At 40.1% G+C, this 27713-nt stretch overlaps 2 protein-coding genes across 10 annotated transcripts in view; one reads left to right on the plus strand and one right to left on the minus strand.

Moving 5' to 3' along the window:
* RALGPS1 (Ral GEF with PH domain and SH3 binding motif 1) overlaps window positions 1-27713 on the minus strand; it is a 263929-nt gene that overhangs the window by 83401 nt on the left and 152815 nt on the right. The window lies entirely within an intron of this gene.
* ANGPTL2 (angiopoietin like 2) overlaps window positions 23422-27713 on the plus strand; it is a 29510-nt gene continuing 25218 nt past the window's right edge. Inside the window, exon 1 of the mRNA XM_079962150.1 lies at window positions 23422-23997. The gene's annotated coding sequence lies outside the window, so the exon portion shown is untranslated. The remainder of the gene's footprint in view (window positions 23998-27713) is intronic.

Below are 27713 nucleotides of genomic sequence, written 5' to 3' on the forward strand. Positions count from 1 at the left end.
GAGTAGACACACTGAACTTAATGAACATGACTAATTTAGGTCCATTACTTTCAGCGAGTCTACTCTGATTAACATACTTTATGGAGTACATTAAGTGCTTTATGGAGAACTGATGGTCTTTGTACAAGAAGGCTATCTTTCTTTCAATTCTTCCAGCTAGAATTCCTGTTCCAAGGGGATTTATGGAGCTAAGGATACTTATTTTGTGGAAAGAGAATGTCCTGAAATAAAGTACATTTCCTAACAGTCGTGCATTCCCTAGAAAGGACAGGATTGCCTGAAATGTCTCTTTTGCAACAGGCAGATCCAAGGATGCCAAAGAAAGCACTCCAATGGTTAGTTTTCTAAACTCCTGGCTCCTAAACGTGCTACTGTGCGGAGAAGAGGACAGGGGTGGGGGGAGGCTCCATAAGATGAGAAGCTATCAGGATGCTTTCCAGAGAGTGAGCTCATGGGCAGCTGCTTCCATAGGCAAAAAATATTTTCCATCTACACAAACACTTTTCCATTGTTATTTAAGCCAGACTCTTAGGATATGTGGGCAGTATAGCAGCATTCATTAGTGTATCATGAACTCAGGCAAATAATCACCTGGGGGAAGGAAGCACCATGTTCTGACACCCTGCAATTCAATTAATCAACAGATAGGTATAGCATACATGAGGAGGAGGTAACTTGGCAGAAGGGAGTCTGTGGCTGCTAAATTGAATAACAAGGGAATTTGTGGGAAATGCAGCTCTCAGCAGGAAGGGTACACCAGGACACTTACTTGCTGTTCTTCCTCCTCATACTTAAATAAGTTTGAGATGCCTGAGAAAGAAAAGAAATTCACTGACTCTGGCGATGCCCTACATCCCTCATCACAGAACAGTCAATGATCTGTAGGCTGTAGGGATCAGGAAAAGTATCCTGTTGAGGATCCAGATCGCATCACGCCATGTCACTGGAAACATGCCCATTGATTAATAGAGTTGAGAAGCAGACCAGCTGGCTTGAAAATGCTCAAACAGCAGCTGCAGATATGTGAGCTTCTTTTTTGAAGGAAAGGAGGGAAGCAGCACAGTCCTGTTTCCACAAGATTCACCCCACTGCCTAAAAGGTGTCACCCTTCAATACCTTTATTACAGGATAACAGCGTTCAAGAATGTTAGCTTGAACACACAATGCCACAATGTGATGACACCCCCCAATTTTGTGCTTACCATCATGAACAAAGAGTAAACATCAGGAGGGTCTTATGCCACACAGAACTGCCTCTTTGCTTTAAGTTCTGAATTTAGAACAAAAGTACTGTACTCCTGTTAACCTGAAAGTGGTGATACAGAGCTGAAACACAGTGACAAAAGAGTATTTTTTCAAGCAGCACAATACTGATATGTGGAATTCAGCATTCCTTTTACATAATCCTATATGCACTTGCCTAGAGTAAGCTCCACTGGACACAATGGGACTTCTGAGTAAACATGCATAGTGCAGCACAGTAAAAGAAGGTTAGACAAATTAATGGAGAATAAGTCTCTCAATGGCTGTTAGACATGACACCGAAACAAAGTACCTCCATGTTCACAAGTCGAGGCAAAGTGATCGGGGATAAGTGCTTCTATTACATCCTGTTTGTGATCTTCCTGCAGACATCTGATTGGCCTCTGTTGAACACGGAGACCTGGACTTGATCGACTGACACACTCAGAAGGTAATGGACCAACCTTAACAACAGTGCCTTCTCAGTATTTCCCTATTGTTCTGCAATTGCAGACAGTGACAACAGGCAGAATCTAATATGACTCCCACATATGCAGGATCAGTTATTATTTGTGACATATGATAGCTACCAAGGAAACTGTCAAAAAAATGACTCCACATATAATCTTTAAGCCTCAATAGGTCTGTCTCCCATTTTGGGGAGTTTTGGCTTTTTTACTATTTCCAAATTAGAGATAATGTTATATATCATACATAATACTCCTCATGTTTGGTCACCTGACAATAAGTTTTCAAACATAGTATACTCTGTTAGGGATCTGTGTTGTGCCAGTGAATGGTTTAATAACTGCTTTATCTGAAGATACTAAAGAAATGACATCTGGCTTCACTCATATCACATTTGATTTACTAACTTTTAATATATTTTTGATTTCAATATCCAAAACTGCACGTTGTCCAGTAGTTCTTTTTTTTTTCAAATTCTGCATTACGATAAACTGCTGTCCATGGTGACATTATCTGTTGCCAGCTACAGTCACTTTTGGACAGAGATGACTTGGCCACTCTGCTGGTAACTTCCAGGCTGGATTATTGCAGTGTGCTTTACATGGGGCTGCCCCTGAGGATGACTCAGAAACTTCAACTGGTCCAAAATACAGAGGCCAGTACTGGCCAAGATTCCATTTGGAATTCATATAATCCCTGTTTTAAAACAGCTGCACAGGTTGCCGGTTCACTTCCAGGCAAATTCAAGATGCTCACATTAATATTAGCATTTAAAGCCCTAAGCAATTAAGGCCACAGATACCTGAACGACTGTCTCCTCCCCTACAAACCCTCTTGGGTTGAGTTCAGGAGAGGGGGCTCTCTTGCTAGTTCCACCATCCTTGGAAATTGGGGTGGGTAGTGACATGAGAGAGGACAATCTCTGTGGAAGCCCCTAAATTGAATATGAACTTTTAAATCCTGTGCTTTAACTCTTGTGATATCTATATTGGGGGGGCATTCTTCTGATTTTAGCTGTTTTTAGTGTTTTGTTTTGTTTTATTGTAACCCACCCCGGGACTTTTATGATGAAGGATGAGTAAGAACACTTAAAAACATGATCGTATATTTTCCCCCACCTTTGCATTAAGCAGCAGTAATTATTTGAGGTGTATCTGATACAAACTCCTGAACATCATCAGGGTGGTGTTGCATTTATTTGCCTGCCTCCAAGCTCCAGTAATGCCCCCATAGCGTCGTCTGCTAATGACTGCCTCATTCAGCCATCTCCCATAGTAACTGTTTGTCCCCTAGGTCATGAAACCAAGTCCCAGGGCTATCAATTAAAAAAGAATTCATAATATTACCATAACAACCATAAACAAAAAACAAACAGCAGAAAAAGGACAGCAGAAGTAGTAGTTTTAAACAAGTACATACATGACTCAAATCACTGTTTCTGTGTAATGTAATTTATGTAACGAAGTCCCTTTATAAATGTTCCCTGTACTTTCAGGTCTTATTTTGTAAAATGAAAGAAGCCAGAATCACATGCCATTCCTCTTAATCACATGTGTGTAAAGGTGGCTATATGATGACACAATGCCCTGGAACATCCTCAGAGGTAAACCACTCTCCGGTTAGCTAACAGAAGCAACTATAGAAACATGGAAGATTCAGATTCAATGGCACAACATTGTCTTCTGAAACAGATGATCCACATATTCTAATGTTCTTATTTACATAGAGCTAAATATCCTAATACTATTGTTTCTGTAGTGGCATCAATGTACATGACACTTTGTAGAGTATTAAAAGCAACTTCCAATCTTACGTTTAACGTAGGGAAGGGAGGAAAGGGAAGCAAGGATAGGAAGGGAAAGAACACTTTAGGCTTCATTTCAGGATAGGGACTAAGAGCTTGCAGCTTCAGGGAAAAGTTGGGATTTGAAGAACCATTTGAAGAGGAGGGAAGAAGTGGCATGACAAAGGCTTATGGGAGGCATAAGGAGCAACATGAGACCAAAGGTGGAGTTTTTCCTCCATTGCTTTGAATGCAAATACAGTGGTACCTCAGGTTACATACACTTCAGGTTACAGACTCCGCTAACCCAGAAATAGTACCTCAGGTTAAGAACTTTGCTTCAGGATGAGAACAGAAATTGTGCTCCGGCGGCGCAGTGGCAGCAGGAGGCCCCATTAGCTAAAGTGGTGCTTCAGGTTAAGAACAGTTTCAGGTTAAGAACGGCCCTCCGGAACAAATTAAGTTCTTAACCCGAGGTACCACTGTAGAAATAAAAGAAGAAATGAAAACTGTTTTCTGTTGAAAGGAAAAAATTGTTCCAATTTAAATATTATGCATTTTCTTTCAAGAGGAAGTTGTTTTATTTAAAGCACTGGAGGAAACACTTTGAAGACAAGCTGCTTTTTCTGCAGAGGAGTTTAGGAAAGGGTCTCCTTGTAACCAATGACCATCTGATCAGTGGTTATAGGGAGTCTCCTCAAAGGTGTGGTCAGGCCTTTGCAAGTTCTCGTGAGGCCTTCTCAGAGCCCAGTAAGCAAGTATGAGAAGTTTGTCATTTAATTTGTGCAATATAAGCTGGATGGTCTCCAAGCTTATAAAGGTGCGATAGTGCCAATCCAACTTTATGTGTCTGAATCCCTCTTACAAAATACTGACAGTCTGGAGGTACTCTTTATAACACAAAACTGCCAGGACGGCTCTAACATAGTGGTAACAAAACTATACAAAACCACCTTTTGTTACTGTCTGAAAGCAGCACTGCTACTAGCAATGCGCTTCTTTGACTCTTGTAACAGGCACACTGTAATTGGCACACTTAAGCACTAGGGCACAGTGTGATAATACCCACCCACCCCCCTTTTCCAAGAAAGAAGTAATTACAGTGCGTTGATAGAAAAAACAGAAAGGACAAAAAATGCTTTGGCTCTAATAGACTTTATTCATTACAACCTTTTCCACATCATTTTGCAATGTTGCAGTATACTAAATCAAACACAGAACACCAAGAAAGAGCAACTTATCAATTTACCATTGACTGGTAAAACCCCCAAAGCACTGCGTCAGCAGACTGCAAAACCAGAGGCACCATTTTCAAAAGGTTAGCTCAGAGTCAGAAGGGGAAGCCAGAAAGTCTGTGGGTTTTTTGGTTTGCAGAAATTTGGATGAAGCTTTCCGTGAATGAAGGGGCAGGAAAACTTTTCTGCTGAGATGAATCAACAGACTGGTTAGTCTTGGTAGGGCTTGTGGTATGTTAATGGTAAACTGAGGGTGGATTTTTGCCAAGCCAATAAAATTGTTACATCTAATACAAAATGCCACCCCAGTGGTCAAATGAATGGGATCAGTCAGAGGAAAGTGTAAAGAAGAAATTGTGACCAGATTCCTTGCTTTAATCTAGGGCCATCTGGCTAGAAGACAGTACTGGCCAAGAGAAGCACTACACATGTGAATATGTAATAAGATGACCAATTCCAAAAACCTACAGGAATTTTTTAAAAGTATAATATTTAAAATAATTTTAAATGCTTATAAGAATCCAGAGCATATTGTTTAGCATAAAATTATATCTCCTGTTCATTAAGTATTTTAATCATAAGGAGATCTGCTTAAAATTAAAGCTTTTGCTGCAAGTTATTGTCTGCATTGTTTGTATTATATTTTATGACATGTTCTGAGGGCATGTACTGAGAAGACAACAAGACATATGCAGCTTTGCAACTAATAATTGTTGATCACTGGGCAATCTGTTGACTTCCAGGGGATTTGCTGAACACTCACCTGGGACAACCAACAAAGATGCACATATTTCAACTGCTCTCTGATATATTGGTTGCAGGACACTAGGCCAGGTCCTAGCATTGCGTAAATATACTAAATATGCTTTATGAGGCAGCTGCATTGCAGCAATACTTTAACTTGTCCCAAGTTTAAAGGCTTATGAAGGAACTTTACACATGGATATCTTCTACAAAGGAGTTTAATTTCATCTTTTTGAAAATAAAAAAATTCATCACTTTCTGGAGCAAATTCAGAGTATCTGTTTCATCTACCCTATGAATTTAAGATTAGCTCACCTGTCACGGCATTCCTATAGAAAGCCATAGGAGTTATATAGTTCTAAGGGAGCTACAGTTAGAATACAGCTAAACAGTTAAAGCGTTCTGTGGAGGTGCCATGACAATTAAAGCAATATCAAGTCAGCTTTTAAAAAGGCATATCTGTGGCCCTGACTCTTCATTCAGCTCTTTCCCAGTTAGATTTACTTTTTGCAGCCTCGGGCCACTACTGAATTAGAAATCCAATGCAAGGATGGAAAATTACAGGGCTAAAAGTAAATGTTTTATGAGATGAGGTCTTTACATTTAAGCTCATGATTTTAAATAAATACATAGAATTACTTCAGCTGTTGAGATCTTTTGGATATGAGATCAGAAGATGCTTTTGGAAGGTCAGACAAGTAGTCATTAGAGAAACCATATAAGGGAGAGATAAGAGAATTATCTATTTTTAGAAAGCTAACATTGCAGCTTCCATTGGAGTTCCTTTCATTAACTTCAAAATAAATAATCATTCCTTTATGGTTTTCCCTCCCAACCACTTACAGTCAGTGAATTTCAAGTGAAAAACTACTTTATAGGAATAATTTAAAACTTGACAACTTTTCATTCATTTCATTCCTTCTGGCCAACACATGTCTTTCAAGGAAAGAAGGCAATCAGTTAGACCAGAGCTTTCCAAACTGTGTGTCACGACACTTTAGCATGGTGGCTGCAGAGTGTAGGTGTGTCACTAAACACTCCCTGCATTCATCACAGGGCTGGAAAGGGGCTAGTTTTACATCTGGTTTGTTAGTAAAACTGAATTACCATGTCATGAAATGAAGCATGTCTAGAAAGTGTGTCACCAATGTGAAAAGTTTGGAAAGCTCCGAGTTAGATGGATATTTTGTACATGAGGGAAAACTACACCATTCAGTGGGAACTTCCAAAATGAAATTACAAATTGTATTGCTTTAAAAATAAACAAAACTATTAAGATACCAGAAGTTTGTGAAGCAGCATTTAGAACTACCTATGACAAAGTGTAACATACACCTCAATACTCCCATATCTGCATGCGAAATTAGGCAGATGTCAAATTTCTTCCCACTTTTACTAAGCTTTAGCTCAATCAAATTTATTGTTTTACACACACACACACACACACACACACACCACGCATTGCTATATTTTCACCCCACCTGTCACTTTTTTCCAGGATGATGAGGAACCATTAGTGAACACTCTTTGAGTTTGGTCAGTCAACCAGTTACAAATTCACCTAACAGTTACCTCATCCAGCCCACATTTTACCAGCTTCTCTGCAAGAATATCATAGGGGACTTTTGTCAAAAGTCTTACTGAAATCAAGATACACTATGTCCACAGCATTATCCTGATCTACCAGGTTTGTAACTCTATCAAAAAAAAGAAATGATATTTGTTTGCATGACTTGTTTTAGGATCCAGATGATTATTCTGCAAGTTATAACTGCTCCAAGAAGTCTATTCACATGTTAAGATAGCAATCAGAAAAAAGTTTACAATATCTCATTTAAGTGCTATTTCCAAATTGTCCAACATATAACATTCCATTTGAAAATATATAGCATACAGTAGACCTGAAGCGGACAAGAGGAACAGGCATATATTATGGTTTAAAATTCAATTCCCTGAAGCAAGTGTTTTGCTTCAAAATAATGACTAATGTTTGACATGTTAAAACACACAGATTTTACCAAGAAAATGTCACAGAAATAAAAAGGATTATATAAAAGCCTTTTAACACAGCAATATCAAAATACTACAGAATGCAGATTTCACAGCAGCTGTGTTGCTGTGAAAAATCAAAAACTTCTGAAGGTATGACAAGTAACATTCTTAACCATAAAGATTCATTGATATGTGTAGGTAAGGATTTTGCAAATATTTCTACAGTTTGGGATAATGTATATTTCAGTTGATGGTTTAGTGATGTACTTCCACAAACATTTGGGCCCAGCCACACTTTCCCGTAAGTCCATACCTCTTTGCCCTGTTTTCAATTTGGTCAGGGGCTGGATGTTCCCACTGGTATCATGGACTGGATGGATGAAGAGGAGTGGTGAGAGGCACCAGCTGGGGAAACACCTAGGGAAACCTCAGAGGAGGAAGACTCAGAGCCCTGGGAGTGGTGGCAGGACACTGAAGACTGGTCAGAGGGCAAAGGGGCAGGGAGGAATGGTTGGAGGCTGAAGAGACAACAGGCTTTTGTGAGCAAGAAGAGCCAGGCGCAGAAAGCAGTTCAGACTCAGCAGATGAAGCAGAGGAGGAGGGGACAGAAGCTGCAGCAGCATCACAGGAGCTTCAAGCTTCTACTGTACTAAGCTCCCCTCCCCACTTGTCTCCAAGGACATGGAGGGCTATGCTTGTAGCAGAAGAAAGAGCACAGATTCCTCACCAGCGTAATTTAAGGCTGCTTGGGAAATGTCTGGCTGAGGAGGAGACTTAGAGGGAAGTAGATGGTGAAGACCTTCAGTCCTAGAAATTGTGTTGTAGGGGCCAGTCCTGTCCAGAAGCCTTTCTGTGCTGTATGTTTTCTTGAATAAAGAGCTAACTTTTCTGCTTGTCTCTGTGTCTTGACTGCTGACCTGCATCTGAACCAGCCCTGAAAACTGGTGATTTTTGCCTCATATTTTACTTGGGGAAAGTCACTGAAACCCGCTATTTCCCCATTAATTCTTCCTATATTCAATAATCCACTTTTAATGTTGCTTCCACCTTCAGCTCTAACCATCTGTGGCAGAGAGTCAAAGGATAAGAAAACCAGAGAATCAGAACACTGGATAATCGGACAATCATTTGACATATACAAAAGGAACCAGGACCCTTTCAATATGTATTATTAAAGACAGAAAATAAAGCTACTATTGGAGCCATCACAACCAACTGAGCGGGAACACACACACGTTTTACACACATATAGTTCTCTTTTTTTGGTAGCACATAAACAGTTTGGTCACAATTTTTATATGAGTGCTAAACAGAGGAAAGAAAAATGAATATAAAAATTAAGCATACAGAGAAAACCAGAAGTATACAGCTCAATGCTGGAGAGACAACTGGAAAAATTATCCTGCAGGGGTAGTGGGGTGGGGGGAGGAAATGAGGTAGGAGCAGGCCACCTCCAACACAGTTCTTGGGAAAGCATGCAAAATTCCCTTCAGAAACTATTTTAGTTCAGAAGAGGGACAATTTTTTCTTTTGGCTTTCCATGGATTGACATTTGTTCCAATTCAGCAGTAAATTGTGGGTTTCCCCAAAGAAAGCAGCACGACAACCCACCCCCCCAACTTCTCAGAAAGGTGATAATAGATTGACACAAAATACTAGAAAACGTGGGACAAACGAATGTGTGGATCAGCCCTTCAATGAACTGAATGGTAGAGAACTCTGAGTATAAAGCAAACATTAAAACAATTGAGTTAAATGATAGGGTCTCTACTTAAAATAAGTTTTCTGGTTAAGACAAATGCATTCCACAATATTTGGGCTTCCCCTGCTAAACAACTGTTCACATGTGTTAATACATGAGCTTGGTTTCTGATGCATACACTAATCACTTGGTTTCTGCACATACACTAATCTAGCTGCTGTAGTCACATGTAGGAAGAGACAGAGTATCTTCTTGGGGATGTCACTGTTTATTATACCTAGTAAGAAGGCCTCTTTTGGGGGGAAATGTACACCTAAACATCTATTTTAGTTCTACATATATAATTTCCCAAATTCATTTGGCCTGCTTACATAACCACTACATGTGCATGAAAGTCCCCTCTGTCTCTTGGCATCCCCCTCACATTCTGGATCCATTTTTGTACAAATTTACAATCTTGCTTGGGGTTAGGTACCACCTATACATTTTTTAAAATTATTTTTTTTTGCATATTTTCCTTTATAGTATAACAAGCCAAGAAGTTCATTGTTGTCTTCCATAGTTTCTCCCACGCCTTCATTTCTATGTTTTGGCCTGTATCGATTTCCCCAATGAGTCACTGATGCCTTTATCATTTCATCTTTCGTCTTTTGTGCATCAAAGTGAATGTTTATACAACCTAGGCATTCATCTTTCCCTCACCCCCACCTTCAGGCTGAACACACAAGACCTTTTCCAAATGAAGTCTAAGGAGTTCTGGATCAGTTCTGGCAAATACAATGGGAAAAGCAAGCGCTGAGGTAGGATGTCACATATCCTAATCATTGCAAAAGAAATAAGGTCTAGTTCAGTTTACGAACAATGGTCTGATTTTCAAATAATTCACAAAGGAAAGGAGCTTCCCTTGATAGAGTTGTTTGTGGTTTTCCTCTAAATAGTTCACGAAACAGCTCATCAGCAGAACATGCTTCAGTCAACACTGTCATCTGCATGCAATACTTTTTTCCTGTTAAAAGTTCACTGCTTCACTCTTTAGAAACAAAACCACTGACATAAATGATTAGGCTATGGGTTGTTCTCATTATATGATTTTAGTTAATAGTGTACCAGGGGATATCCAGTCCTTCCCAATAAGGCACACTTTCCCGCTAAATACATAATGTAATGGTAATTCATGGGAATGTGAAAACATATTTCTGTTATATAAGTATGGGAATATAGGCCATTCTAGGTTTCAAGTGCTAGTGGTAAATTCTCACCAAGGCTAAACTTCAAAGAACTGTGGGAGAAATTCTCAAATGCTAATATAGACCTTAAAGGTAAAGGTAAAGGTACCCCTGCCCGTACGGGCCAGTCTTGACAGACTGTGGGGTTGTGCGCCCATCTCACTTAAGAGGCCAGGGGCCAGCGCTGTCCGGAGACACTTCCGGGTCACGTGGCCAGCGTGACATCGCTGCTCTGGCCAGAGCCAGAGCCAGAGCCAGAGCCGCACACGGAAACTCTGTTTACCTTCCTGCTGGTAAGCGGTCCCTATTTATCTACTTGCACCCGGAGGTGCTTTCGAACTGCTAGGTTGGCAGGCACTGGGACCGAGCAGCGGGAGCGCACCCCGCCGCAGGGATTCGAACCGCCGACCTTTCGATCGGCAAGCCCTAGGCGCTGAGGCTTTAACCCACAGCGCCACCTGCGTCCCTTAATATAGACCTTAGACTATTATTATTATTCCATGAACTATATCGCGGTACTGAAACCGGAGTTAGAGTGGGTGTAAGGGGATGCCTGTTGGAGGCATTCAAAACATCAAAAGATGTGAAACAAGGCTGCATACTGCCCCCCTTTAACTTTTATATATATTGCATGATGCCATGCTTAACACAGGTATAATCTCCTGCCCCAACAATTAAGAATAAAAAGAAATATTGTCTGCTGTCTGCTGATGATGTGGTGCTCCTATCACTCTTCCGTTTGGAAGCTGACAGCTTTCAGTATATAGAGGGATATGAAGTTAAATCCAAAAGGCAAAGGCCAGGAAGAATAGGTGCATCCTTGGTGACTGCCTAAGGTTAAAAAAAGTTGGCCCCTGACACAGGTGAATGGGAGTGAATTCTAGGTTTGGGGTCATTACGGAGGAGGCTCTCTTGCAAGCCATCACCTCTCCGTTCCAAAGGAGATGGCACTATAAGAAGAGTCTTTTCTGCTGACTGTAAAAGGAGAGAATGCACTCTTGAAGATATTTGGGGTCCAAGTCATTGTAATTAAACATTGGCTTCTTTCATTTGTTTGGGTGAACTATATCATAGTGTAATCTGCATATCTCATATAAACAGGAAAATGCAAAGTCACATTTGTCAGCTGCTAATTTGTCAGCTGCTGTAAAAATAAAAACCCAATTCCTCTTGTTTTTTTCTCCATGAGAAGCATCTAGTTTGTTCTACTAGCCGACTATCGTTATTAAAGGAGACATAAAACCTTAACTTCAGCTAGTAATAACTGCAGATTCATTACTTTTGAAGTGCAGTAAACAGAACAGTATTGCAAAATTTCTTTTGTGCTTAGAATTCTCCTTCGAAGCAGCAACTTGAACAATAAGGAAATTGAATGAAACAGACCAAGCAAAATATTGTAACATAGATTCCTGTGATCTATAAGATGTGATAATGTTACACATATAGCACAGCATCTTCTTACAAATGGTTTACAAATTTGTGTTCCTTTTCTGAATGGAAATTTGTATCAGGATGCTGTGAAGAGAACACAATCTCAATCATGCTTATCCACTTGAGAAATTCTACCCTATAGACAATCCCAGTCTCAGATAAATCACATGTCTGATGAATCACTTGTTCCCTAAGCCCAGGGGCAAGTAAATTAAGCTTTGAACCTTTTGGAGTCTAAGCAATAATGGTTCTTGTTCATCAACAGGAAGTGCTGAAAACAATGGTTTGAGAAAGGGAATTAAAGGCTGCATGAAAGCATAGTTGTTATTTTTATTGGCGTTTAGTTTTCCATTTATGAGATATGCTACATCTATTATATAGCTGTCCCAAGAATTTGGTCCTGCTAGTAAAAGCCAGCTGGAATCTTCCAGGCTGCTCTTGTATTAATGAAGTTTGCCCTGAACACTGACACTCTGCGGTCAACCATTTGTTAATATTGATTTTGTCAGACTTTAACAATGACATATTGGTTACTTATGGTTGTTGGGGCCACTTTAAAGGAGCAGTCTGGGCTGTTGTTTTGTCTTTAACCAATACTGGATTAATTTTGGATAGATGTTTAATTCAACAAAACCATCACTGAACAGCTTCAATTAACAAGGGGTCACAGCACGGTCAGGAAAGGTTAACCTGGCATTTCAATGGTCTGACTGGCATCCAAACAGTTGACATTCAAGGTCCTGCACAAATAAGGCAAGGCTTTCACACAAAGATTCAGTTTGTAGTTATCGACAGAAACTGGCCAGCTCAACAAGGTGCCTTCCGGATGTTGTGGACCCTGACTTTCATTAGAATCAGCCAGTGGGATGACAACTGTATCATTAGAATCAGGCCAGTGGGATGACAACTGTAGCACCAGGTTGGCTACTCCTGCCATACAGTAGCTAGCCATGAGTTCACTGCATTCATATATTACAAACCAGTAGTTTCCTTCTAACAAATGGCTTTAATTTTTTTAAACTTCTTTACTGAACTACAAATGTAATTTGTGAACACTAGAGAAACACGGTAAGTACAGAATGATTCAGAATGAAGTATACAGTTTCCAGATGCTGTAAGACACTAAAAGGCAATGACATGGACCACAACTGTGAACCGTGAGGCAGATGTACTCATAAAGTTTGTGTTCTGCTACTGAGGGAAATGACGCAGGCGATAGTGCACGTGTCATGTGACAGGTCAGGCAAAATGGCTGCATCTGCAATGGAGAATGCGTTTTGTGTTCTTGAATTGAGCAAAACGGAATCTGTAACTGTTGTGCAGTTTAGATCGCAATTTGGAAAAAAATTGTCATAAAAAAATTGAAACTACAGGCTGTTTGTGCAAACAGAAGTCCTGGACGACCGTGTATATCAGAAGAAGTCGTCAATAGTTTTTGCACCGCCATTCAATGAAGCCCAGGAAAATCAACATGTAGGGTGAGTTGCGTTTGGGTAGAAGTGGATTACTGGTTTGATGTGTGCCATATGACAAAGGGTGCACACATAGAACATCTGTGACTGTTTCAAAAAAAAAAAACTTTAAACATTCCCCTACAGGTAACATAATATATATTACATTCTTCTTTTTTTATAGTGTGTTTAAACTGTATGCTTCATTATGAATCACCCTGTATTTTTTGCAGCAGGGCTGGGAAACCTTCCAGAGCTGCATGATAGTGGTGGGCATGACTCAGTGGGCAGAGTAATGGATGCAACTTTGTATAATAGGCTACATTACAGCCACAAAGAATTCAGAGCTTTCTATAAACAAACATCTTCACATACCCCGCTCCACCCAGGCAAGCCCCATCACCACAATTCAAGGACACATTCTATCCAGGCAACAGCACCTGAGGGCTGCTGTTCTGTCAGAGCAGGACCAGTGAACAGTCTCGTCTGGGGACAGTCCTGAAGGCCAGAAAGAGAAGCCCAGAGGGCTGCATTATGCACCGTGGCCTAAGACCACTACACCTGTTTCAGAGGGAATGATGATTACAGCGGTGCCTCTAGATTTGAACGATATTCATTCTGGAGCCCCATTCGCATCTAGAAGCAAACGTAACTAGCGACGGCATGTCTGCGCATGCGCACGTCGCTTTTCGCTACTTCTGCACATGATGTCATTTTGAGCGTCTGCGCATGCGCAAACGGCGAAACCCAGAAGTAACGCGCTCCGTTACTTCCGGGTTGCCACGGAGTGCAACTCGAACATGCTCAACTCAAAGCATATTCAACCCGAGGTATGACTGTATTATACACACACACACACACACACACACAGAGAGAGAGAGAGAGAGAGAGAGTAATAATAATTTGAATGAGAAGCCAAAAATTTCAACAAGCTGCAAAATCAACAAACAATTCATGAAACCACAGGTATAAGGAACCTATGACCCTCCAATTGTTGCCAGTCTACAGCTTCTATCACCCACTTCTTTGCTACCAGTATCAATGACCAGGCTGGCTGGGGCTGCAGGGAACTGGAGTCCAAAAACAACTGAAAGCCACAGGTTTCCGGATCTTCTTTTAAAAAGCAGTCAATGCTGGGGCTTAACAGATTTCATCTGGAAAGGCTACATGTAATCTCCACAGGCCCACGTATTGGCTCCATCAGGATTATTTGTACTTTGTAGCCTAGACTTCAGATACAAACAAAATGAACCCAAATGCATGAGATTTATGGGGTGGCAGGTTTTGCAATTTCACAAATTGTCAGTGAATTGTAATTTCTCAAAGATGAATAGTGATCAATCAAATGAACCCTGCAAAATCACTTACCATCGGTAGCAAGCAACTACTGGGGTACAGCCAAGTTCTACTAATATTAAATTTCCTCAGATAGTATCATAAACATTGGAAAGGTCACCAATATCCTTTCCTTTTTGGAAAAATGTACAGTTCCCTTACCTGGAACTGTTTTTCCACATTGAAATGCCTGACCAGAATACAGCCAGGAGTTTTTCATAGGTACACTTTGAGATTCTCCTTGTTCACAAGCCGAGAGGCGCTTAAGAGCTATGGAGTTTAAGAATGGGGAAATAACGCCTCTCAAGCCCTCTAGTCACCACCAGCCAGCCTGCTGCTTAATATACCTATAGTGAGAACTCATGCCAATTAAACACATGTGTCAAGAATTTTAACTATAACAATTACCAACTGATCAAAGATTATCATGGCATCTAAGATTATTCTGTAATTTAAATATGACTGAAGCATACATATTCATGCCAAAGATATGGTTTCCATTCTCAGAGAGATCTAGAAGAGTTTCCCCAGAAAGGAAATATACAGAAAAGAAAAACATCTCAAACCATCTCCATATCTCTGCTTTCTAATTGGAAGCTTTGTGCAGGGTTTTATCCAGAGCCCTGCTGAACAGTCCCATCAGCCCATCTAGTCTGGTATCCCATACTCACGGGGGTCAAGCCCGATGTTTATGAGGAGCCCACAAATAGGAGCTGAGTGCAACAGCAACTCTTCCCACTTGCAAATTTTAGCAACTGGTATTCAGAGGTATGCTGCCTCTGACAGTGGAAGCAGAACATAGCTATTGTGGTCATTAGCCATTGATAGTCTTAACCTCACTTTTATCCTGTTGTTGATTTTTATTGTATAATTTTCATGTTTAGAATGTATTGTATGATGTCTACACATTTTTTAAAAAATAAGGTGTCTAGTAAGTGTAAGTATGAAAGACATTAAAGTTGAGCGGAGACCCACTTTGGAAACCCACAGGCAGCAAGAGCCTGTGGTCTCGAGACTCGGTGGGCGCCAGAAGCGACCCCCAAAGCGCTGAAGGAACCCCGTAAGGGGCTCCGGAACGTGGAGGGGGTTGCGGCGCTGTGAGTCGTTTCGCGATCCGCGGAGTGAAGCCGCGCTGCTGCTGCCGGTGAGCGCTGACCTTTCTTCCTGAAAACTTCTGATTCGGAAAAGCAACAACCCGTGAGTAAAGAAGGACTTTATAAAATTTGAGTCTAAAACTATTGAATTTGGCTGAAAGCGGAGCGACGTAAAAACAGGAAGTCCGTCTTCCGCTGTCACTGAACTTCAAAGCAAAGAGCTGGAGGAGTGGAGGCTTAAAAAGAATCTTTAGCCTAACTGATCTGAGCACCCATTGAACTTTTTTTGAACAAAATAAGGACTTTAAGTATTTGATTATCTGACATTTATTTGTATTGGGATACCTTTCTTCTATTGGAACTACAATTTGGATGAGAAACCCAGGTGCTGGAGCTGCCTGAGCAACTTGAGCTGTCAGTTTTGCAGATTTGGCTATTGTGTATTAGAACTTGCAACAATCTGAGGGGGTTTGGACTTGTTACTTTGAAACATCAACTGAAGTTCCAGTATGCACTGTCTGATACAATGTGGCTGTTAATACCAACTCTGCTTAAAACCTGCTTTTGAAGGTCCTTGGACATTAAAACTGATTCTAGTAAATTTATTAGAATCGGACTCTTCCCTTGAGACATTTCAAGGTCCCCCTAGAGGATTTGGGATTTACAGCAGTGACATTATTTCATTTTCCTTTTCCCCGACCTCCTGTTTGACTGTTTTCCTCTGGGCCGCTACTTTCTCATGGGAACAACTCAGCTTGACCTTGACTTTTAGATAACTTTGGAATGAGTGGCGCAAGAAGGAGGGGAAGAACTAGACAAGCAACTTTGACAACTTTAACCTCAGTCTCGCAGGCACGTAGATCATCTGTACCTACTTTGCCTTCAGAGGAAGAAGCTGCTTCTCTGCCAAGGGCAGGAGAGGGAGAAACTGAACAGTTACAACTGGAAGATATGGCCTCAGGAGCAACTGCTTCTATTCTAGAGAAAATCTATGAAAAATTGGAATCTCTGGACAAGAGAGGGGAATCTTTGGACAAGAAAGTCGATGAACAAACAGCCAAAATTGAACAAAACACAGAATGTCTAAATAGATGGACAAGTATCACAGAATACACAGGCAATTGGGCAGTTGACGGAGGCCACAGTAGAAAATCGGAAATTGGCTGAGGATACTAGTCAAAAATTAGAAAATTTAGAACAAGAGGTAAGACCACTCTGCAAACAAGTAGGTGAACATCAGACTTATCTATCTATGATAGAACTGCGGAACCGGGAGAGTAATTTAAGGATAAGGTCGATACCAGAAGTGGAAGAAGGCAACCTAGCTGAGTTTCTGACTAAAGAATTCTCCAAGTTCTGGAATTTAGAGGAAAAGGACTTTAAAATTGTGTCTGCTTTCAGACTTGGAAGACTTCTAAAGAAAGAGAAGCCCAGAGACTGTTTGATAATATTGAGATCAAAGGAGGAAAGGGATAAGATTTTGGGCCTACATTACGGAAAGTCACTGGACATTTTGGATAGAAGAATTGAGTTTTACAAAGATATTCCTAAACAACTGTTGGACCTTAGATCCGCCTACCTTGAATTGGTTAAATTGCTTAGGAGCAATTCAATTATCTTTAGGTGGGAATTTCCCCAAGGATTATCTTTCACCTTCAGAGGGAAGAAGGTTAAAATTAGAACACTGGAAGATAGACACAAATTTCTGACTACATACGGAGAGGACCTTCAAAAAGGAATTGAACTACCCTTTGGGCCTGGAGCACTGGCGGTACCGGCACCCTTGGAACCTGAAGACTTAGCGAACAAGATACCACCCCTGGAAAAATAACTAGATTATTTCAGGATGTCTCTGCAACTTCTGAGCTGGAATATAAATGGCTGTAACATCCCGGAAAAAAGGAGGAAAATATTTCATATATTAAAAAAAGAACAATTGGACATTATCTGCCTGCAAGAAACACATGTGACTAGGCTCCATCGAAAAGTGCTAATAAACAAAAGACTGGGTCAGGAATTTATATCTTCGGACAGAGTAAAGAAGAGAGGTGTGGTTATTTATGCAAAAGAGAGCCTGTCACCCAAATTCCTATTTAAAGATGAACATGGAAGAATTTTGGCAATTGAGATACAATATCAAGGAGAGAAACTTTTGATATTAGGAATCTACGCACCAAATGAGGGGAAATCGGAATTTTATAAGAAGTTGCATGAGATCATGCTGGACTATCTGGACTACAACAACATCATTTTGATGGAAGATATGAACGGGGTCGTATCAACCAACATGGATAAGTCACAAAGTCAAAGTGTCACAAAAGATGGCAGACTACCAAAGACTTTTTTTGAAATGACTGACAATATGGACTTGATTGACATTTGGAGAACGAAGAACCCCTTGGGAAGAGAGGGAACATTCTTCTCTGAAGCCCAACTGACTTGGACAAGAATCGACCAAATATGGATATCTAGAGGTCTGGTGGACGCAGGTGGCGCTGTGGGTTAAAGCCTCAGCGCCTAGGACTTGCCGATCGAAAGGTCGGCGGTTCGAATCCCTGCGGCGGGGTGCGCTCCCGCTGCTCGGTCCCAGCGCCTGCCAACCTAGCAGTTCGAAAGCACCTCCGGGTGCAAGTAGATAAATAGGGACCGCTTACCAGCGGGAAGGTAAACGGCGTTTCCGTGTGCGGCTCTGGCTCGCCAGAGCAGCGATGTCACGCTGGCCACGTGACCCGGAAGTGTCTCCGGACAGCGCTGGCCCCTGGCCTCTTAAGTGAGATGGGCGCACAACCCCAGAGTCTGTCAAGACTGGCCCGTACGGGCAGGGGTACCTTTACCTTTACCTTAGAGGTCTGGCACCCAAGGTCAAGAAGGTGGAAATCTGCCCAAAGACCTGCTCCGACCACAACGCAGTAAAGATGGATATGACATTAATACCAACTGGCTCCTTTAGATGGAAGATGAATGACAACCTGTTTAGAGATCAGGAGATTATCAAGAAGGCCCAAAAAGCTTTAAAGGACTATTTTGAGATAAACATGAACACTACGGTGGAAAAAAGAATTATCTGGGATGCAAGCAAGGCAGTGATGAGGGGGTTCTTGATACAACAGAATGCTGTAAAGAAAAGGACACAAAATGAGAGGAAAGATAAAATTTTGGAGAAAATTAAAGTACTAGAATAGAAGCTAAGATTAAATCCGAAGTCACAGCCGACGTTGAGAGAAATTAAATTTCATCAAGCACAATATTCTAAATTGATAAACCAGGAAATAGAGTGGAAGATTAAATTAATGAAACAAAAAACTTTTGAATCGGCGAATAAATGTGGAAAACTGCTAGCTTGGCAGTTGAAGAGGAGACAAAAATTAAATACAGTTACAAATTTAGAGATTGAAGGAAGAAACATCCAGAACCCTGCGGATATTAGAAAGTGCTTCCAAAGATATTTCAAAAAATTATATACTCAAGGGCCGCAAGATGAGATTGAGATTAAACAATTTTTGGAAAAAAATGGACTATCAAAATTGTCACAAGAAAATAGATCAATCCTGAACTGTAAAATAACACGACAAGAGATTGAACAAGCCATTCAGAACATGAAACTGGGCAAATCTCCAGGACCAGATGGGCTGACCTCCAAGTATTATAAGACACTAAAAGACTACCTGATACAACCACTGATGGAGGTTAGCAATGAAATTATGGAGGGAAGGAGGGCGCCAGAATCGTGGAAAGAAGCTTTCATCACATTGATACCAAAATCGGAAGCTGATAAGACACAACTTAAGAACTATCGTCCCATCTCTCTTTTAAATGTGGATTACAAAATATTTGCAGATATTCTGGCAAGTAGATTTTAAAAAGTTTTAAACGAAGTAATTCATAAGGACCAGGCAGGCTTTCTCCCAGGTAGACACTTGTTTGCTAACACAAGGAACATTATTGACATTTTGGAACTTTTGCAAACAGATATAAATACAAAAGTAGTGTTAATCTTTATAGACGCGGAGAAGGCCTTTGACAATAATTCCTAGAAATTTATGAAGGGAAACTTAAAAGAAATGGGAGTGGGACGGGGTTTTGAGAATGGGATTGATGCTATATATTCAGAACAAAAGGCTAAATTGATAGTTAACAATGTGGTTACAGAAGAGTTTAAAATTGAAAAAGGAACACGACAAGGCTGCCCTATTTCCCCTCTGTTATTTATTTCGGTTCTGGAGGTGCTCTTGAATATGATTAGAGGGGACCGGTTGGTGGAAGGAATTCAGGTCGGAGCGAAACAATATAAACTTAAAGCTTTTGCAGATGACCTAGTCTTGACCTTGCAGGAGCCAGAATCTAGTACGAAAAGAGCATTACAATTGATTCAAGACTTTGGTCGGGTGGCGGGATTTAAATTAAACAAACAGAAAACCAAGGTATTGGGGAAAAATTTGACAGATACAGAGTCGGAACGGTTTCAGAGAGAGACAGAATTAAATGTGGTTAAAAAAGTAAAGTACCTAGGGGTAAACATAACAGCAAAAAATCTGAATTTATTTAAGGACAATTATGAAAAATGTTGGTCAGAAATTAAGAGAGATTTAGACAGTTGGACAAAATTGAAACTTTCTTTGTTAGGCCGAATTGCTGCTATCAAGATGAATGTATTGCCAAAAATGTTGTTTTTGTTTCAAACACTACAGATTGTGGACAAGACGGAGTGCTTCCGGAAGTGGCAGAGAGATATATCTAAGTTTGTCTGGCAGGGCAAAAAGCCCAGAATTAAGTTTAAGATACTAACCGATGTGAAAGAAAGAGGGGGCTTTGCCCTGCCAGACCTAAAGTTGTACTATGAGGCCGCAGCTTTCTGCTGGCTAAAAGACTGGCTACTTCTCGAGGACACTGACGTACTGGATTTGGAAGGTTTCAACAATGCTTTTGGTTGGCATGCATACTTATGGTATGACAAGGTTAAGATCAATAAGGCCTTTAAGAACCATATTGTCAGAAAGGCAGTGTTTAATGTCTGGACAAAATATAAAGACTTATTGGAAAATAAAACTCCAAGGTGGCTATCACCTCTGGAAGCTAAGGCCCGAAAAAGACCCAATATGGAGGCCAAATGGCCAAAACATGGGGAAATACTAGAAAAAGATGGAGACAACTGGAAATTGCAGAGTTTGGAGAAAATGAAGGATAAAGTGCGAGACTGGTTACACTACGCTCAGATTAAAGAAGTTTTTAAAAATGACAAAAAGTTAGGGTTCCAGGTGGATAAATCGAAATTGGAAACAGAATTGTTAGAACCTAAGACTAAGGTACTTTCAAGAATGTATAACTTTCTGTTAAAATGGAACACACAAGATGAAATAGTTAAATCGGCTATGATAAAGTGGGCACAGGATATTGGGTATAATATTATGTTTGAAGACTGGGAAAGGTTATGGACCACTGGGTTGAACTTCACTGCATGTAATGCTTTGAAGGAAAATGTAATGAAAATGATATACAGGTGGTACATGACCCCAGTCAAGCTTGCAAAGATATACCATGTGTCTGATAATAAATGTTGGAAGTGTAAAGAAGCTGAAGGAACATTCTTTCACCTCTGGTGGACTTGCCCTAGAGTGAAGGCTTTCTGGGAAATGATATATAATGAGCTGAAAAAGGTATTTAAGTATACTTTGCCTAAGAAACCAGAGGCCTTCCTCCTGGGTATTGTTGGCCAGAGGGTGATAAAGAAGGACAGAACTTTTTTCCTGTATGCAACAACGGCAGCAAGGATACTCATCGCCAAGCATTGGAAAACCCAAGATCTACCCACACTGGAAGAATGGCAGATGCAACTGATAGACTATATGGAATTGGCAGAGATGACCGGCAGAATCCGAGACCTGGGAGAGGAGAGGGTTGAAGAAGACTGGAAGAAATTCAGGATTTATTTACAAAAACACTGTAATTTGGTTTGAATGTTAAGAAGGATGCCAGATCATAAACAATTGAGCACCACTAAATTAGACGTAATTTGGATGATAAATGAGATTGAGGAAAATATAATTTTTTTTGGAGAATTATCAGACTAAATTAAATGAATAAGACTTAAGAATGTAAATAAGTTGATAAATTGCTGGAAAAAGTTTTGTAATGATGCAAGTGGGAGCGGGAGACGTGAGGGAGTCCAAAGAAGTTTTGATAATATGTTATGATATATGTTATATTGTTTATTACTTTTGCATTTTTGTATTTGGAAAATCTTAATAAATATTTTTTAAAAAAATAGAATGCACATTCAAAAAAATAAAAAATAAAATAAAGTTGAGTTTGAAAAGAGGGCCAGGTGGGCAAAGGGACCATCATCCAGAGAGGTTGTTGCATGCGATCTGCGGCAAACTGAAAGTCCACAGCCCACAAATTTTCACTGTAATCACCGCAATACAAATCAAAGTATCGCTGCTACAGATCAACACTGATCATCCAGGAAAGTAGGTATGAACTACGAACCTAAGGATTCAAAAAGCTTGGTACTTTCTTCAGTAAATCTTTCCCGCTTATTCTCAACCAAGTGCCTTTCAAAGACAGACAGATAAGGGAAACATTTTCCAGAACTGTACATTTTTTCAGTATGACAAATGTGCACTTAGAAGCATTGCTAACATAGTTCCATGCCTAAGGTTAATGTCAGTGTGCGAGGTGTGGAAATCAGTTAACAGTTTGAAATTGGTCCCAGAATTTGCATGACAAAGCAGGCAGCCACTAATATGCAATCTGAAGTACATTAAAAGCCAGCTGACTTCACACAGGGGCACAATGAATAGGTAAAGGACCCCTGGACAGTTAAGTCAAACAAAAGACGACTGTGGGGTGTAGCACTCATCTCACTTCAGGCAGAGGAGCTAGTGTTTATCCACAGACAGCTTTCTGGGTCATGTGAAACAGCATAGCTGGGGGTGGGTCGCACTGGGCACCACTCACTTAGGATGGGATAAGAACCTAAAACACATAGTCTATCATGCAAGCAATGCAATAATTCTTTCTACAGAAATTGTGTAGCAACTTGTACATAGTTGTAACAGGTAAATCTCATCCCCTGGGTCTGGACCTATAAGCAGGTTCTCTCAAGTTTTGAGACTACTGCTTCCCCTAGGGGCAGGAGTAGTTAAAAACGGCCCCCTGGGCAAATTTGAAGGACAATTATGTTGCACTTCCAGGAAAATGAAGGGCATGTGGGTATGCAGGGAAAAACAGAGAGTTGAAAAGTGTGTGTGCGTGTGTGTGTGAGAGAGAGAGAGAGAGAGAATGCATGGGGGTGGGATGAGGGAGAAAGCACAGACATCCAGCCCAATTACAATGAAAATAGTGAATGCTTAGCCATTAATCTCATTTCTAGGTATTATAATGCAAGTTCTACACTCAATTATAAAGAATGAGTCACAGTTATTCAGATCACACACAGACACAGACACACACACACCCCACCCACTTTTATTTTTTTAGGTGGGGGGTTAGTTAAAAATCTGTTACATAATCCCAGAGAACTACACCCTGCCTTGAACAGAAGCGGCTAAAGCTGTATGCAGCATTCATATCTAAAGCCGTCTGTAGCTTTTCAGCATTGCTCTCTGACAAAGTCCAGGGAGGCAGTCTCCTGCACATTTAGATTTCTCCAAGCTGTGGAGAGCTGTGACATCACCGGGTAAAAGTTTGGCTTCAGCCAGCCCTCTACTGTTTGTGGTTAAGGGGAGGCCCTGAATATGTCTCTTGCTGGTGGATCCCTTGCCCTTGTGGGAGGGGGAAGCGGAGCTTATCCAACCAGAACTTGTCTGCTTACCGCATGCTTGATTATCTCCCCCCCCCTCCTCCAGCATGTAAATCCACCACAAAGAAGCTGAAGTTCAAATAGGGCTGTTTTAGCTTCGCTTGAAATGATGGATTGAAAGCTTCAAAACTGAAATGCAAAGAGGCAGAGCTCCTGAAAAGCAAGTCGGTGCTGCAGCCTATTGTCCCTGAGTGTCCATAGCATGGGGACCGACGGCTTTGATTCAGCAAGCAAGTTAAAGGAACTAGAATTTAAACAATAAGGAAGTAACAGGACTGCAATTGCCTTCTTATGTTATCCGTCCAAGCACAGTACCAAATGCATGAAGCTTTTCATGCAACAGAAACTAGATTACCCTCATCGCGAATGAATGCATTTATTTTGCTGCAATCAGTGATGTCACTATTTCTCTGGATGATCTAGTCAGTGAATCTTTTATTGTTATCTTTAAAGCAAGTCTCAAGATTGAAGAGAGAAACCAGAAGGAAACAGGGTAAGAATTTGAGATGTGTCACATTTAACATATATTTATATTTTCAGTGCTAGCTGCAAAGTCATTTCAAAAGTGCTCTTGATTTAGAAGAACAATGCCAGATTTTTGATAAGGCTGATAAATTTGAGTTAGAAATCTTCAAATGTGGTTTTCTTATTAAAATGAATTCATCTAAACATTGAAATGTTACTAGATATGCATAGACTTTTAAAAAAATATCAAAATGAATGTTTGTTAATTTAATTGATGTGCCAAAGTTCTAAGCATTTCTTAAAGTAAAATCAGCAACAACCAGTCCATCACAATATTGATTGTTTATGTGCAAAATAATTTTTCCTTCCTAAATATAACACAGCAAAATCCTCTACACTTTGTGTCACTTATTTGAAAGGACTATTGTATTACAACCCAGGAAGCTGGTCTTTACTTTCCTTTGACGCACTGATCAAAGATACAGAAAGTTCCTCTAAGTAGCAGCTCCTAGAATATCACAGTGTTTGCATGTTTAAGTGAAAACTCATTTTTTAAAAAGTCCAAGCTAAGTAGAGCTGGGAATAGTCCTCGCAACAGCTTTTGCAATAGATGCCAAGTGGGAAATCTGAAGCAAGCAAGATATGATCAAACAGTGTTGGAAAGCTCTTATTTTGCAAAGTTCTTAACACATGAAACAGAAAGCAGAAAATGTTAACACATCTTTCAGCATGGATAGGCTTAAAAGAAAATAAAGTGAGGCCACTGTTAAAGGGGAGTAAGAACAAATGTAACATTTGGGTTTAGCTTTCTAACATTTCTAACAAAATGCTGATAACTTCCTGCTTATCTCCGAAACAAAGGTTGCAGGGGCAGTTATAGGGCCTGCCATCTTTTGTCAGCGATCTCAAAGAGGAAGCATACAAAGTTTGGGATAGGTAATCCTTTAAAGTTTCTGAAGGCATTCGGTACCATTTCAAAACAATGCCCTTGCAGAATTAATCAATGATTCCTGTCTTTTGGGGCATCTATACCACTCCTCAGCAAGTGGGAAATGAGCTGGAGGAGCTCTCAACCAAATGAAGGGGGCTGCATTTACCTGCATAGTTTAAATTACACAGAAAAACAGGACTGCTTCTGCCACACAAGGGTTCAGTAACAAAGTGTGTGTGTCTGTTTGGGGGTTAATTATTTTGGATAATTAACTGCCAGACCATGTTTCACATTTGAGGAGCACGATATGCTTGCTTTGATAGTTAACATTAAAAAATATCTATCTGTCTACTCCTTACAATATCCAACACAATGAAGTGGCCTCATATAATTATTTTTCTCCTGTCTTAAGAGGAGTGTTTCCACATACTCTACAGCAAGTTCCATCTAGAACTTTGTCTTGCAAAAATCTTATTTGGCTCTTGAGCCCTTCTGCTTTTATGCACACTGGATTGCAAAATGCATGAGTACCTGGGAGATTAACCCCTGTTGAATTTTTTTACAAGAACCCATTCTACATGGAATTAGGGTGACAACAAAGGCTGTGTCAGGATGGGAGAGAAAATGATTTTAAAAAGTCATTAAAAGTACCTCACATAATTTTTCATTCCTTAAATATTTAATTTGAGCTCCAGCAGAACAAAACAATACTCAGCACTTATCGACAGGGTACTTATCTTCATCTGTGCTGGGAGTGTCTGCATGTAGTAAGATTCTGGGATGAGGTACTTAAGGAGGTCAACACCACAACTAGGCAAACAGTTGCTAAAAAAACTTAGTCAGCTATTTTCACTGTTTGAGCCTGGGGTAGCATTGTATTTAAGAATTTTATTAGATTCATGTTACTTGCTGCCAGATTTGTGATAACAAAACTGTGGTAGAACAATACAACTCTATTCATATATCTCTGGTACAGTATTTTTTGGCAAATTGCCATTGTGGATGGAGAAACTTACTAATGAAATCCAAGTCATCAAGGGAGAGCAAACCAGGTGCCTTTTCCCCCCTTTCTTTTTTTTTTGTTTTTGCAAGAAAGCAGCAATGCTATTTTTCATACTAATAAGACTGACAGTACAAGGAACTAGACCAATATAGCAATGTGGAATACAATTACTCAAATGTCTAGGGATTTATAATATGTTAATACTGTCTTAAGTCCCTCTCTTTGATGAATATGATATGAGTGATTATCTTCTATATTATTATTAGAAGAAGAATCCAATTTAAACTTCAGCTATATATGAAGCAACTGTAAAGAAAAGAGCTCTTGTGATCATGTACAGAGTGACCTTTCCTCTCTACCAGCTATGTGCACCTGCTAGCACATTTCTATCATTAAGAAGCAGAGCTCTATGCCAAAGTGGATGATTTAAAGACTGGCCCCTGTAGCCCTTTGTTTAGAAGCAAAGCACTCTATAGTTTGGGTGCAAACTGCTTTATAGCTCACAAGCTCCAAATATTTTACATAAGCATCTACTACTGAGTCATCTATGGTTCCAAACTTTCACCAGGATAGCAAACATTCAGAAAGCTCCCTGAATTTGCACCATTCATATTGCTAGCTTATCAAAGTCTACCGACACAAACAAAATACTTCAGTGGTCTTCTGGTGGTGGCCCCTAACCCAACATCTAGGAACTCTCACTATAACAAAATGCCAAGGCCAATGTTGCTTAGGGGAAATGGGAAAGAAGGAGAATGTGAAATAGTCTGACAACTTACAGTATCTACAATAAGATGGGAAACTAGTTAGAGTATCTATAATTAGAATACTTTTGTCACAATTACAACTTCTACAAAATTAAGATTAGATATCAAACCAGGTTTTTTTCTACATTCTATCTATGACAGAATGTATTATAAAATAAGTGGCAACTTTATATAACTACAAATGAACTAGCACCTAGCGGCTGGGTGTCCAGCATAATTTAACTGACTGCTGTCACTGTGTGATTTTTTTTAAAGGACATTTGCACAGAAAACACCCATTACAGATTTGCATTCTGCATTATTCCCAGAAAAAGGGAATAATACCCTAATGAACTGCCTACCGCAATCTGGTATGTTCATAAATGGTCAGAGACTCAGGTTTATTTTTTCAGGGAAAAATACCACATGGCTAAACACTAGGTCTTTCATGAATTCTCATTCATTTGGGTATGAAGGTTTGCTGCTTATGAAAATTGGGCCAAAACATTTTGATACACTACTCAGCCTGTGAACGATTATGGAGAAAAACCCTTCAAAAACTGGTACCCAGTTGCCCAACCAATTTATGACATATATATATTGAAAGGGGAAAGACCATGAACTTTCATATTCACTTGGGTATTAACTTAGGTTTCCATCTATCCTTAAATGTGATTGCGATCACATTTATTTAACCATGATCTGCTTTTGTTGATGTTAGGAGTGAAGTGGGAATTGCTGGGCAGATTGATTATCTTTGCTTTGAGCTTGTTATATCTGTGAAATATATGTTTTCCTGACTTACTAAGGCTGATTTAATTTTGATAAGCTTTCTAAAACTTTGTACAATTATCTTCTTACCTGAGTATTAATTGTTCAGGCATTAAAGGTATGCATTCTGAACTCTTGTTAGATATTTTCTGTATGTTTTCAATGTGCACCATGGGAAATGGAACCTCGAAGTGGCTGCATCTAAACCAGCAATGGACTCTGATTCAGCACAGCATAGGGCCTTCCAGAGACATTGCACCCCTCTCTTAGTACAGCAATAATAGGAGCTATAT

This window comes from Podarcis cretensis (assembly GCF_951804945.1).
Source record: "Podarcis cretensis genome assembly, chromosome: Z".
In the NCBI taxonomy this organism is placed as follows: domain Eukaryota; kingdom Metazoa; phylum Chordata; class Lepidosauria; order Squamata; family Lacertidae; genus Podarcis; species Podarcis cretensis.